The sequence below is a fragment of the Octopus bimaculoides genome, chromosome 30, assembly GCF_046866305.1.
Source record: "Octopus bimaculoides isolate indiv1 chromosome 30, ASM4686630v1, whole genome shotgun sequence".
Lineage (NCBI taxonomy): Eukaryota > Metazoa > Mollusca > Cephalopoda > Octopoda > Octopodidae > Octopus > Octopus bimaculoides.
The window spans coordinates 7,305,035-7,319,879 of NC_142957.1; the positions used below are offsets into that span (position 1 = coordinate 7,305,035).

Here is a 14,845-nt window from a genome sequence, read left to right on the forward strand (position 1 = left end):
CTAGCCATAGAGGTAATTGTGGGTGGTCTACCTCTTAGACGTCTACTAGGGCAGAAATCTCTAAGGTCGTATCTATCTAGATATACATCGTCATATGTCAATCTAAGTAGGAGGCCCAGTTCTTCTGTGTTGACTTTTTGGAACTCTACTTCGCTCTCGCTGATCATCTCCACGCACTTTTCCACTGCAAAATCCACGTCGATAGATGGGTATAGTGATACCACATCCATGCTACCCACTATACACCCTGTCAGGTTGCAAGTGTTGTTACAGTCGTTGATCCTGCTGAGGAGATCTTCCGTGCTGTCACAGACATCAGGTGACATCTGGATTATGGGGCCATACATACACATACACACAAACATACCTACACTCCGGGCGGTGTACGTCACTGGGTGTGATTTGATTTGTTTGTTTACATTCTGAAAGAAAATAACGATGGTAGGTTGCGTACCGTCGATTATTCTTTCACCCTCTTTGATATATGTGTTTTGCTAATAATAGTAGTGTTGGTGATGGCAATAATGCGACCCTGAAGAGATGAAGTATCCAGCAATCTATAATTTGTAATTTGTAATATGTTATAATATTTTATGAGGCATTTTATGATGTGGTTTATTTATCCTGGATACTCTATTGAAATGTGCATAGGTTTGGCTTATTGTGGTTGTTTCTTCTATTATAATTGTTGCTGCAATAAAGTATCTTCAATGCATCGATTTTGAGCTCTATCTTTTAAGACACATATATATATATATATATATATATATATATATATATATATATATATATATATATATATATATATATATATATATATGTATGTATGTATGTATGTATGTATGTATGTATGTGTGTGTGTGTGTGTGTGTGTGTGTGTGTGTGTGTGTGTGTGGAGGCGCAATGGCCCAGTTATTAGGGCAGCGGACTCATGGTCTTAGGATCGCAGTTTCGATTCCCAGACCGGGTGTTGTGAGTGTTTATTGAGCGAAAACACCTAAAGCTCCACGAGGCTCCTGCAGGGGATGGTGGGATTTAAATATTTAAATCTATTTTGTCCAACCTATGCTAGCATGGAAAGCGGACGTTAAATGATGATGATATATATATATATATATATATATATATATATATATATATATATATATATATATATATATGATGAGCTTCGTCTTCAAAGTCCACTCTCGAGGCTTTAGTCAGCTTGGGGCTGAAGTAGAAGACACTTGTCCAAAGTGTCATACAGTGGGAACTGAACCCAGAACCATGTGGTTGGGAAGCAAACTTCTTACCACACAGCCACGTCTGCAAAAATATACCGGAATTTTTTTTAAACATTGAATGGGTTTGAGGGGTCCACCTGAGTAAAATAGGAATCAAAGTGGTCCAGAAGCGAAAAATGGTTGAGCACCGCTGGTCTAAATAGAACCATAACCCTTTTCTTCTTTGTGCTTGACAGCATGTCAGATAATTTGACATCATCCAGTGGGGTTGAGAGTGGTGTAGTTGTGTTGGTTGTGATGATAGAAGGAAAAGCCTTGATCCCTAGTGTTGTATTTCCCTCGGGAGACTCGCAGAGATAACACAACGTACAATTTAATTATTACATTTATTATTCAATTACATACAAAGAACGCACTCACCCAATGTTCGTTATAAATAAACAAGAATCATGTCCGCCATATCTATCAATGACGTTTTACTACCCAGTCACACAAGACAACAACAATGAAACAATGAACTCAGACGAACCACAGTGACACACAGAACTTCAGACGAATAACATCTCCAACTGTCCATATAACACCTAGCATTGTGTCCCTGGAAGGGAGACCCATGTATTACGTTGTCTCAGTAATACCATTGTCTTTTAGTGACTTAGTGGAGGCGCAATGGCCCAGTGGTTAGGGCAGCAGACTCGCGGTCATAGGATCGCAGTTTTGATTCCCAGACCGAGCGTTGTGAGTATTTATTGAGCGAAAACACCTAAAAGTTCCACGAGGCTCCGGCAGGGGATGGTGGCGAACCCTGCTGTACTCTTTCACCACAACTTTCTCTCACTCTTACTTCCTGTTTCTGTTGTGCCTGTAATTCAAAGGGTCAGCCTTGTCACACTGTGTCACGCTGAATATCCCCGAGAACTACGTTAAGGGTACACGTGTCTGTGGAGTGCTCAGCCACTTGCATGTTAATTTCACGAGCAGGCTGTTCCGTTGATCGGATCAACTGGAACCCTCGTCGTCGCAAGTGACGGAGTGCCAACAACAACAACAGTTTTAGTGTCTTAACAGCAATAGTCAAGATTTCTGTCTAGGGCCCTTTTAACAGTAATGATGCTGTCGCTTGGGCTTTTGTTGGTCTGGTCTGATTGAAAATGGGTTTCTTAGGCTGCATGACAAAGTACCTGAACATCTGTGAACATTATTTAACAGATTTTATTATTGCACATAAAGTCAAAGTGCATTGGTCTTTTACAGACAATAACAGCAATAATTACATTGATATATATTACAAGAGATATATTGCTTGGAGTTTATGGCAAGCTTACTGAAACAGCAACAGGTGGCTGGCCCAACATAACTGGAAACAATTGTGTTATATTTGTGGAGATTATGGTTCTTGGTAATCTGTTTGCATGGGCCATCTGTTGTGGCAAGAATGGAGAGACATCTCACTCGACTGCCTCAACATTCTGTAATTAATTGCCACTAAAAACCGGCTTTTTGTAGGGCACAAGAAGAAGATTATGAAAGATTGAATCATGCGATGGCTTGATAATAATGGATTGCTAAATAGAACAATCACATGAAACTGTTGTGGTTCAGTCGTGGTGTCTGACTGCATATCCAGAGATTCAGTTTTGAATCCTAATTACAGCATTACTGTGAGTTACATATTGTGTAATTACTGCCTCAACATTCTGCAATTAATTACCACTAAAAACTGGCTTTTTGTAGGGCACAAGAAGAGGATTCTGAAAGATTGAATCATGCTATGGCTTACCCTTTTACTTGTTTCAGTCATTTGACTGCAGCCATGCTGAAGCACCACCTTTAGTTGAGCAAATCGACCCCAGGACTTATTCTTTGGAAGCCTAGTACTTATTCTATCGGTATCTTTTGCCAAACTGCTAAGTTACGGGGACGTAAACACACCAGAATCGGTTGTCAAGCGATGGTGGGGGGGGGGGGGACAAACACAGACACACAAACATATACACACACACACACATATATATATATATATATATATATACATATATACGACAGGCTTCTTTCAGTTTCCGTCTACGAAATCCACTCACAAGGCTTTGGTTGGCCTGAGGCTATAGTAGTAGACACTTGCCCAAAGTGCCACACAGTGGGAATGAACCTGGAACCATGTGGCTGGTAAGCAAGCTACTTACCACACAGCCACTCCTGTGCCTAAAAAGAAATATGGAACGCTTCACGAATTTGCGTGTCATCCTTGCGCAGGTGCCATGCTATACATATTGTGTAATTAGTACCTCAACATTCTGCAATTGATTACCACCAAAAGCGGCCTTTTATAGGGCACAAGGAGAAGGTTCTTGAAGACTGAAGTATACAATGGCTTGATGCTGGTTGGTTGCTTAATAGACCACTCCCTTGAAACTCTTGTGGTTTGCATGTGGTGTCTAACCATATTCAGAGATTTGGTTTTGAATCCTGCGACAAGGCTTTACCTTGCTTAATTTGCTTAATGACCCCTTGACATTGGTCTGCACCCCAACTTCTGACAATGTGAGGAGGGAACATTTAATGCTTCGTTGTTGTTGGCACTCCGTTGCTTACAACATCGAGGGTTCCAGTTGATCCGATCAACGGAACAGCCTGCTCATGAAATTAATGTGCAAGTGGCTGAGCACTCCACAGACACGTGTACCCTTAATGTAGTTCTCGGGGATATTCAGCGTGACACAGAGTGTGACAAGGCTGACCCTTTGAATTACAGGCACAAAAGAAACAGGAAGTAAGAGTGAGAGAAAGCTGTGGTGGAAGAGTACAGCAGGGTTCGCCACCATCCCCTGCCGGAGCCTCGTGCAACTTTAAGTGTTTTTGCTCAATAAACACTCACAATGCCCGGTCTGGGAATCGAAACCGCAATCCTATGACCGTGAGTCTGCTGCCCTAACCACTGGGCCATTGCGCCTCCACTACATTTAATGCACATATTTAAATACAAATGCATGGCTGTGCAGTAAGAAGCTTGCTTCCCAACCATGTACTTTGGGTTCTGTCTCACTGCATAGCACCTTAGGCAAGTATCTTCTTTAACCCTGTGCTGACCAAAGCCTTGTCAGTGGATTTGGTAGATGGAAACTGAAAGAAGCCCATTGTGTGTGTATGTGTACATGTCTTTGTGTTTGTCGCACACCATTGTTTGACAACTGATGTTGGTGTATTTACATCCCTGTAACTTAGTGGTTCAGTGAAAGAGACCAATAGAATGATTATCAGGCTTTAAAAAAAAAAATACTAGAATTGATTCATTCAACTAAAATTCTTCAAGGTGGTGCCTTAGCATGGCCACAGTCTAAAGACTGAAACAAGTAAAAAGGTAAAAAGTAAAAGACAATAGCAAAATGAGGCACACACTCATACACATATACAATGGGCTTCTTTCAGTTTCCGTCTACGAAATCCATTCACCCGGAGCTATAGTTGAGGGCATTTGCTCCAGGTGTTACACAGTGAGGCTGAATATTGAGTTTGTGTAGCCTGGTGTAGCCATCCGGTTTCATCAGTCCTCAGTCAAATCGTCCAACCCATGCTAGCATGGAAAGCGGACGTTAAATGATGATGATGATGATGATGATGATGATGATGATGATGATGCAGGTGTATATTACTCATACACATTAGATTATCTCCCTTGCCTGTCTTTGCCTCACTCAGTCGTTAATGATTCCATCTCATTTAAATATTGTAATTATTTCTTTAAAGTTGCTACTTCTTTGATTGTCCAGTAGGTAAGTGTGCTTAGACGTAGTAACTGAACACACCAGTAGAGTTTCAGGTCTCTGCCAGGAATTACATGGGGTCTCATTAAATATTTTCATTTAAGCAACCAAATTACCCTGAACAAAAAGATTGTGTGTGAAGAAGTGGCCACAAGGCAGCCTTCATATCTTTATGGCAATTCCATTAACCCTTTCGTTACTTAGCCGGCCGAGCGTACCCATTGTTATTTAAATGTATATTCGAACCCAAATCTCATTAGTACATTCGTTAAAACACCTGATTTCACTTTGCAAACAGTTGAGTTATTGTCTCCGACATTGTTTGGCGTGATATTTGAACTCAAGTGAATTTTGGAAGATTTTTTTTCCACATTTTTTGCGGCGTTAATTTTTTTCAACTTTGAAGATGGAGAGGAGTTTCATGCTATCAAGCAGTGATTCCGAATTTGAAGGTTTTTCAACAGAAGATATGGAGATATCGAAGAAAAGAATGAATGAGCTACAAAAGCATGTGGTGAACGATAATGAATCGGATATTTCTGTATCCGAAACTGAAAGCAGCGACGGCGACAGCGAGGATGATTTTACACTAGAATGGAGTAAAGATTTAAAAAATATTTCTATTAACAATTTTTCTGAGGAGACTGGGTCTACCCATAGTCTTTCTCAGGAAGCGAAACCTTTAGACTTCTTTTTCATGCTTGTTTGAAATGATTACTGCGGAAACAAACCGTTACGCAGAATGTAAACAAGCCGGAAAAAAAGATAGCTTGTGGTTTTCTGCAACTGTAGATGAAATACGGGCATTTTTTGCCATAAATATTATTATGGGTATTAGACAGTTACCCAGAATAACAAATTACTGGAGCGATCAGGAACCTTTTGGCGATGACTATATTTCCAGTATTATGAACGAGTACGATTCGTGAAGCTGAACCAATATTTACATGTGAGAGACACTAGCAGTACCCCAGAGACAAAAATTATGCAATAGAATTGATTAAGAATCCTTTCTTTAATTATGTTCCAAATATCACATTAATATGTTGATAAATAAAAAAATTAAGGTGTTTAATGAGACTAGTCTAAATTCATGATTATTTTAGAATTTGATTGAAACTCATGAGGGGTGTATTTTGGTCAGAAATATAGTAACGAAAGGGTTAATTGAAATAAATTTAGATATCTTGATTTTATTAAAATTATTGATGATTTGATAGCTCAGTAGGTATGGGTGTTGCAAAGTGGTAATATAACAAGTGGAGGTTTCAAATCTCTTCCAGGAATTACAAAGGTTCTTATTAGATAACATTTTTATTTATGCAACCAAATTTCCCTCAGCAAAAAGATTGTCTGTGTAAAGAAGGGTCCACAAAGCAGCTTTGACATAGTAACCAAATCTCCTCCAAATCTTTATAGTAAACCCAATAATTGAAATAAATTTAAATATCTTAATTTTCTTATAAAAATTGTTATTGCTTTGATGGCAAGGGTGTTTAGAAATATTAACAAAATACTCTAGTGGAGGTTTCAGATCTCTGCCAGAAATTACAAGATGTCTTATTAAATATTTTTATCTAAGCAACCAAATTTTCATCAACAAAAAGATTGTGTGTGAAGAAGGGAGTCATAAAACAGCCTTGACATTGTAGCCAAATCTCATTCAACTCTTTGTCGTAAGCCCAATAATTTAAATAAATTTAAATAGCTTCATTTTCGCAGTAGAATTGTTGTTGCTTTGGTGGCCTAACAGGTCAAGATGTTTAGAAGTGGAGGTTTCAAATCTTTGCCAGAAATTACAAAAGACATTATTAAATACTTTTATTTAAGCAACCAAAAAGTAAATTTAAGTATCTTAATTTTCTCATAAAAATTGTTGCTGATTTGGTAAGGGTGTTTAAAAGTAGTAACAAGACACAAGCAGAGGTTTCTAATCTCTGCCAGGAATGATATATATATATATATATATATATATACACATACATACAGATATATAGACATACATAGATAGATGCTGGAGCACCGCCTTTAGTCGAGCAAATCGACCCCAGGACTTATTCTTTGGTAGCCTAGTACTTATTCTATCGGTCTCTTTTTGCCGAACCGCTAAGTTACGGGGACATAAACACACCAGCATCGGTTGTCAAGCGATGGTGGGGGGACAAACACAGACACACATATCTATATATATATACATATATATGACGGGCTTCTTTTAGTTTCCGTCTACAAAGCTTTGGTCGGCCCTAGGCTGTAGTAGAAGACACTTACCCAAGGTGCCACACGGTGGGACTGAACCCGGAACCATGTGGTTGGTAAGCAAGCTACTTACCACGTGTATTAGTTACCTTTTTTTTTTTCACCAACAAATGCCCTTATCCACAAGAGCATCCAAACAGGTCACCAATTTGAAAGTTCAGAGATATGTAAAACCTATTTCTGTGACTCATTATTGATCATCAAGCTATGATAAGTTTAAATATCTCATTTTTTAACTCGCGGGTTCGAATCTCAGACTGGGCAATGTGTGTGTTTATGAGCGAAACACCTCAGCTCTGGCGGAAGGTAATGGTGAACTTCTGCTGACTCTTTCATCTAGTTTAAATTTATAGTTTAATAAAAACTCAACTCGATTTTGGTGAGAAATAATGTTTTTCCTTAGATTATATCGAAAATGTGGTGTAAAACATTTTCTCTCCCTTCTAAATAAATTCAAAGGTATCCGGTCCTCGACGCGCTTGTTTAGTATGCTAGAAACAACTCTAATCATTGAGTGATTAGAGTGGTTTCAACCTTGACCAAAGTCGATAAAAAAAATATTTTCTGAATCTATTGTTTAAAAAACATTTTTTTTTACTTCCGTTCTTGTATGTATGTACATCTATACATGCATACATGTATATATATTATGTTATGTTATTCGGTCATTTGACTGCCGCCATGCCGTGTGAAAATGTTATGTGTGTACGTATGGCTATACATGCATACATATACATATATTATGTTATTGAATGGATTTTAATCAAACAAGTTAACCCTGACTAATATCATTCTTTCTGTCTCTCTTTCTCACTCTCTCTCTCTGTGTCTCTCTGTATATAAATATATATATATATATATATATATATATATATATATTTATATATTATATATATATACTTATATATATTATTTATATATATATAATTTACATATGTATGTGTTTGTGTGTGTTTGCGTGTGTGTGTGTGTATTTATATATTATACATTTATTTATATATATATATATATATATCTTTATATACAGAGAGACACGGAGACACAAAGTTCATAAATTGTGCTAGAAATCACCAATAGTCTTTTGAAGTTAAAATTTTTGGATTTTGGCTACTAAGCGGCATGAAATAACGAAAATGTTACAAAGTTCATAAATTGTGCTAGAAATAAGCCTGAAATCATCAATAGTTTTTTGAAGTCAAAATTTTTGGATTTTGGCTAATAATAAGCGGCATTAAATCTCTTTCTCTCTCTCTTTCTTTCTCTCTTTCCCACTATCTCTCTCTCTCTCTCTGTATATAAAGATATATATATATATATATATATAATATATATTTATATATATACATATATATATATATATATATATAAACAATATATGAGTATATGCATATATATGTACATGTATGTATATACGTTCATCTACATGTACATATAGATACATAACTGGGTACATGACGTGGCAAAAGAACAAGGACAAAATGGTAAACAAGGTGCAACAAACAAGCAGGCCACATAGAAACATCCCCTTCATCAGCTGCCACCATTAAAACTCCGGCGTTTCGAAGAATTAATATATATATATATATATATATATATATATATATATATATATATATACGTATATATAAGTATATATATATATATATATATATATATATACATATATCTTTATATACAGAGAGACAGAGAGAGAGAGAGTGGGAAAGAGAATAACGAAAATGTTACAAAGTTCATAAATTGTGCTAGAAATAAGCCTCAAATCACCAATAGTTTTTTGAAGTCGAAATTTTAAAAAATAATTTTTAAAAACAAGTTTTTTAGTGTCAAGGAAAATTTAGATTAAAATTGTTGGTAAAAGTCACTTTGTCTGTTACATGGTGGTCTAGGTTTCAAATCCTACCCAGTTTGAAATTATTATTTTTTTTTATTAATGTAAATTGGCAACCCTTTATATTGATCTTCAGCCAAGATAGGTTTAAATATGTCATTTTTTAACTACATTTCTGTTGGTGTCTTGGTGGTCTTGTGGGTAAAGGCATATGTAGACACCAATAACATCCTGGGCAGGGTTTGATATCACACAGTTCCTGCACTAAGGTGTCTTATGAAAATTTTTCACCTTTTTTTTTTTTATCTCTAGGGAAAAAAATGAAAATTGTTGGTAAAAGTCACTTTGTCTGTTAAATGGTGGTTTAGGTTTCAATTCCTACCCAGTTTAAAATTATTTTTTTTTATTAACTTAAGTTGTATTATGTGTGTGTGAGTGTGTGTTACCAAATTTCATAGGTTTCCCTTAATTACAAAAAATTGAAATAACTTTAAATATCTTAATTTTCATGTTAATATCGTTGCTGCTTTGGTCGCCTCATAAGTACAGGTGTTTAGAAGTAGTAACATGACACAGAAGTGGAGGTTTCAAATCTGTGCCAGGTATTATAGGGGATCTTATTTAACATTTTCATTTTTTTCCCTAGAGATAAAAAAAAAAAGTGAAAAAATTTTGTAAGACCCCTTAGTGCAGGCCCTGGGTGATATTGAACCTTGCCCAGTATGTTATTAGTGTCTACATATGCCTTTTACCCACAAGACCACCAAGACACCAACAGAATAATAATTTTAAACTGGGTAGGAATTGAAACCTAGACCACCATGTAACAGACAAAGTGACTTTTACCAACAATTTTAATCTAGATTTTCCTTGACTCTAAAAAACTTGTTTTTAAAAATCATTTTTTAAAATTTTGACTTCAAAAAACTATTGGTGATTTCAGGCTTATTTCTAACACAATTTATGAACTTTGTAACACTTTCGTTTTTTAGTGTCAAGGAAAACCACGCTCATTACTCAATGTTAAAATTGTTGGTAAAAAACTTGTTTCAGTCATTTCACTGCGGCCATGCTGGAGCATCGCCTCGAATAGATTTTAATCAAACAAGTTAACCCTAGGAATTGATTTTTTTAAAGACTAGTATCATTCTTTCTCTCTGTCTCTCTGTATATAAAGATATATATATATAAATATATATATATATATATATATATATATATATATATATATATATATATATACGTATATTATATATATATATATATATATATATATATATATATATATATATATATATATATATATATATATATATATATATATATATATACGTATATTTATATATATATATATATATATATATATAATACATATATATATATATATATATATATATATATATATATATATATATATTATATATATATACTTATATATATTATTTATATATATATATATAATTTACATATGTATGTGTGTGTGTGTGTGTGTGTGTATTTATATATTATACATTTATATACAATTAAACCGTGGGAGAGGCATTATGCCGGTAATAAACACACGCACTGGTTCAGTCCTTTATTAATTTATATAGTTTTTTGTTAAATTATTTCATTGCACTCTTGCAATCTCTTCAGTAACTTGTCTCTCCACTTCCATTTATTTTGAATGTATGATCTGGCGTTGTTTCGAAACTGTTCGGTATGAGCATGCGAGTGTGTGCAAGCTCGTATGTGTGCACGCACTTATGTGTTCGTGCTTATATGTAAGTATGTGCGTCCATATGTGTGTTTGTAACAATTTCGTTTATATCAGATCAGATAGAGACTTTTTAATTAATTTATTTACGTTCATATTCCGCATCATATGTGTGAACAACACATGCAACCATGGGCAATTGTAAGGCCCTCATCTACGTGTATTTGGTGTTTAAAATTGGTTGCGTTTCAGTTATGAGGACCGACTCCTGTATTTGTCGCAACGATGCGTCACCGGGGTGTCTAGACAGGATTTCTATGCTAATTCTGACCAGTACACCACCATGTTGTTCTTTGGCATGCTGGTAGAGCACCGAGGTTTGTTTTTGATTATTATAGTCCCTCCAATGTTCGTTTACACGCTCAGCCAAACTTCTTGCCGTTTCACCTATGTATGTCGTGTTTCTGTTTTTACACTCACCATCCATACAGCTTATTTTGTAGACTACATTTCTGGCTTTGCAGTTGGCACCAGGACTATTTTTGCACACAATGCAACTCTCCTCAACACACCTTGTTCTTCTGAAGGGATATGTTTTACATATTATTGATCTAATGGATCTCCCTGGTTTTTCTATAACATTTATCCTCAACTTGGTACTTTTGAGGATTTTTCGAAATCTGCGGGCCAGTTCTCCGTGTGGCGTGGCGTCCACAAACATTACTCCCTGGAACTTGTCGGTATGGTACCACGTGGTCTTTTTGTTTGTTTTGTCACTAATCCTTTGTAGTCTATTCCACTGTTTGTTACGGTATCTAGGTTGTGTTCCATTTGTGTCTTTGACAACATAAAAAAAACTATATAAATTAATAAAGGACTGAACCAGTGCGTGTGTTTATTACCGGCATAATGCCTCTCCCAAGGTTTAATTGTATTTCTTTCAACACACGTATCCACATCAAGAATCTTGCACACAAAATACACATACGAAACATTTATATATTATATATATATATATATATATCTTTATATACACAGAGACAGAGAGAGAGAGAGAGTGAAAGAAAGAGAGAGAGAAAGAGATTCCATGCCGCTTATTAGCCAAAATCCAAAAATTTTGACTTCAAAAGACTATTGGTGATTTGAGGCTTATTTCTAGCACAATTTATAAGCTTTGTAACATTTTGGGACTGTCACATTTTGAGTTTTTATTAAACTATAAATTTAAACTAGATCTAAATAAACAACCCCTGTTAAAAATATTCTGGCAAAAGTCGGGGAGAAATTTAACATCCCAAAGAAACTTAATTTCGGTAGAAAGTATGTTTTTTAAACTTTTTTTAAAATAAAATGTCGAGGTCTGATGTGGAAAAATCGGTCCAATTGGTTCAAGGCCTGCCCTGTCTATATCTATACATATATATATATATTTTTGGGGAATGTCACATTAAGTTGAATGTATACAACTACTTTATATATATAAATATACAAATTAATTATCAATTATCAATATAGGGCGTCGTTTAAAAAAGATTTTCGCTGCTCTTTCTAGCAAATTAAAACAATAACACACACATTAAACAAAGCTGTCGCTGAGGTATAAAGGGAAATAACCCTACATTTGAGAGTTATCTCCCTTTATACCTCAGCGACAGCTTTGTTCAATGTGTATGTTATTGTTTTAATTTGCTAGAAAGAGCAGCGAAAATCTTTTTTAAACGACGCTCTATATTGATAATTTATGATTGATATATATATTTATAGATATAAAGTAGTTGTATATAGTCAACTTAATGTGACAGTCCCAAAAAATATATATATATATGTATATATATAGACAGGGCTGGCTTTGAACCAATTGGACCAATTTTTCCACATCGGATCTCGACATTTTATTTTTTAAAAAGTTAAAAAAACATACTTTCTACCGAAATTAAGTTTCTTTGGGATGTTAAATTTCTTCCCGACTTTTGCCAGAATATTTTAAACAGGGGTTGTTTATTTAGATCTAGTTTAAATTTATAGTTTAATAAAAACTCAACTCGATTTTGGTGAGAAATAATGTTTTTCCTTAGATTATATCGAAAATGTGGTGTAAAACATTTTCTCTCCCTTTTAAATAAATTGAAAGAGAGAGAGAAAGAGATTTCATGCCGCTTATTAGCCAAAATCCCCAAATTTTTACTTCAAAAAACTATTGGTGATTTCAGGCTTATTTCTGAACTTTGTGAACTTTGTGTCTCTGTGTCTCTCTGTATATAAAGATATATATATATAAATAAATGTATAATATATAAATACACACACACACACACATACATATGTAAATTATATATATATAAATAATATATATAAGTATATATATATATAATATATAATATATATATATATATATATATACATACGTATATATATATATATCTTTATATACAGAGAGACAGAGAGAGAGAGAGAGTGAGAAAGAGAGAAAGAAAGAGAAAGAATGATATTAGTCTTAAAACAACTCCGAGGGTTAACTTGTTTGATTAAAATCCATTCAAGGCGTTGCTCCGGCATGGCCGCAGTCAAATGACTGAAACAAGTAAAAGATTAGAAGAATAACATAATATATAATATATATATTATAATATATATATAATATATAATATAATATATAATATAATATATAATATATATATAATATATATATTATGTTATTCTTCTAATCTTTTACTTGTTTCAGTCATTTGACTGCGGCCATGCCGGAGCAACGCCTTGAATGGATTTTAATCAAACAAGTTAACCCTCGGAGTTGTTTTAAGACTAATATCATTCTTTCTCTTTCTTTCTCTCTTTCTCACTCTCTCTCTCTCTCTGTCTCTCTGTATATAAAGATATATATATATACGTATGTATATATATATATATATATATTATATATTATATATATATATACTTATATATATTATTTATATATATATAATTTACATATGTATGTGTGTGTGTGTGTGTGTGTGTATTTATATATTATACATTTATTTATATATATATATCTTTATATACAGAGAGACACAGAGACACAAAGTTCACAAAGTTCACAAAGTTCAGAAATAAGCCTGAAATCACCAATAGTTTTTTGAAGTAAAAATTTGGGGATTTTGGCTAATAAGCGGCATGAAATCTCTTTCTCTCTCTCTTTCAATTTATTTAAAAGGGAGAGAAAATGTTTTACACCACATTTTCGATATAATCTAAGGAAAAACATTATTTCTCACCAAAATCGAGTTGAGTTTTTATTAAACTATAAATTTAAACTAGATCTAAATAAACAACCCCTGTTTAAAATATTCTGGCAAAAGTCGGGAAGAAATTTAACATCCCAAAGAAACTTAATTTCGGTAGAAAGTATGTTTTTTTAACTTTTTTAAAAATAAAATGTCGAGATCCGATGTGGAAAAATTGGTCCAATTGGTTCAAAGCCAGCCCTGTCTATATATATACATATATATATATATTTTTTGGGAATGTCACATTAAGTTGAATGTATACAACTACTTTATATATATAAATATACAAATTAATTATCAATTATCAATATAGGGCGTCGTTTAAAAAAGATTTTCGCTGCTCTTTCTAGCAAATTAAAACAATAACACACACATTAAACAAAGCTGTCGCTGAGGTATAAAGGGAAATAACCCTACATTTGAGAGTTATCTCCCTTTATACCTCAGCGACAGCTTTGTTCAATGTGTATGTTATTGTTTTAATTTGCTAGAAAGAGCAGCGAAAATCTTTTTTAAACGACGCTCTATATTGATAATTTATGATTGATATATATATTTATAGATATAAAGTAGTTGTATATAGTCAACTTAATGTGACAGTCCCAAAAAATATATATATATATGTATATATATAGACAGGGCTGGCTTTGAACCAATTGGACCAATTTTTCCACATCGGATCTCGACATTTTATTTTTAAAAAAGTTAAAAAAACATACTTTCTACCGAAATTAAGTTTCTTTGGGATGTTAAATTTCTTCCCGACTTTTGCCAGAATATTTTAAACAGGGGTTGTTTATTTAGATCTA

At 34.1% G+C, this 14,845-nt stretch overlaps 1 protein-coding gene and 1 non-coding gene across 2 annotated transcripts in view; one reads left to right on the forward strand and one right to left on the reverse strand.

Moving 5' to 3' along the window:
• LOC106877597 (proline dehydrogenase 1, mitochondrial) overlaps positions 1–14,845 on the forward strand; it is a 130,517-nt gene that overhangs the window by 95,325 nt on the left and 20,347 nt on the right. The gene's annotated exons all lie outside the window — the stretch shown is intronic.
• LOC149130176 (U6 spliceosomal RNA) lies at positions 3,432–3,533 on the reverse strand. Its single transcript, XR_016239254.1, has one exon. It is a non-coding gene; the product is annotated as a U6 spliceosomal RNA (small nuclear RNA).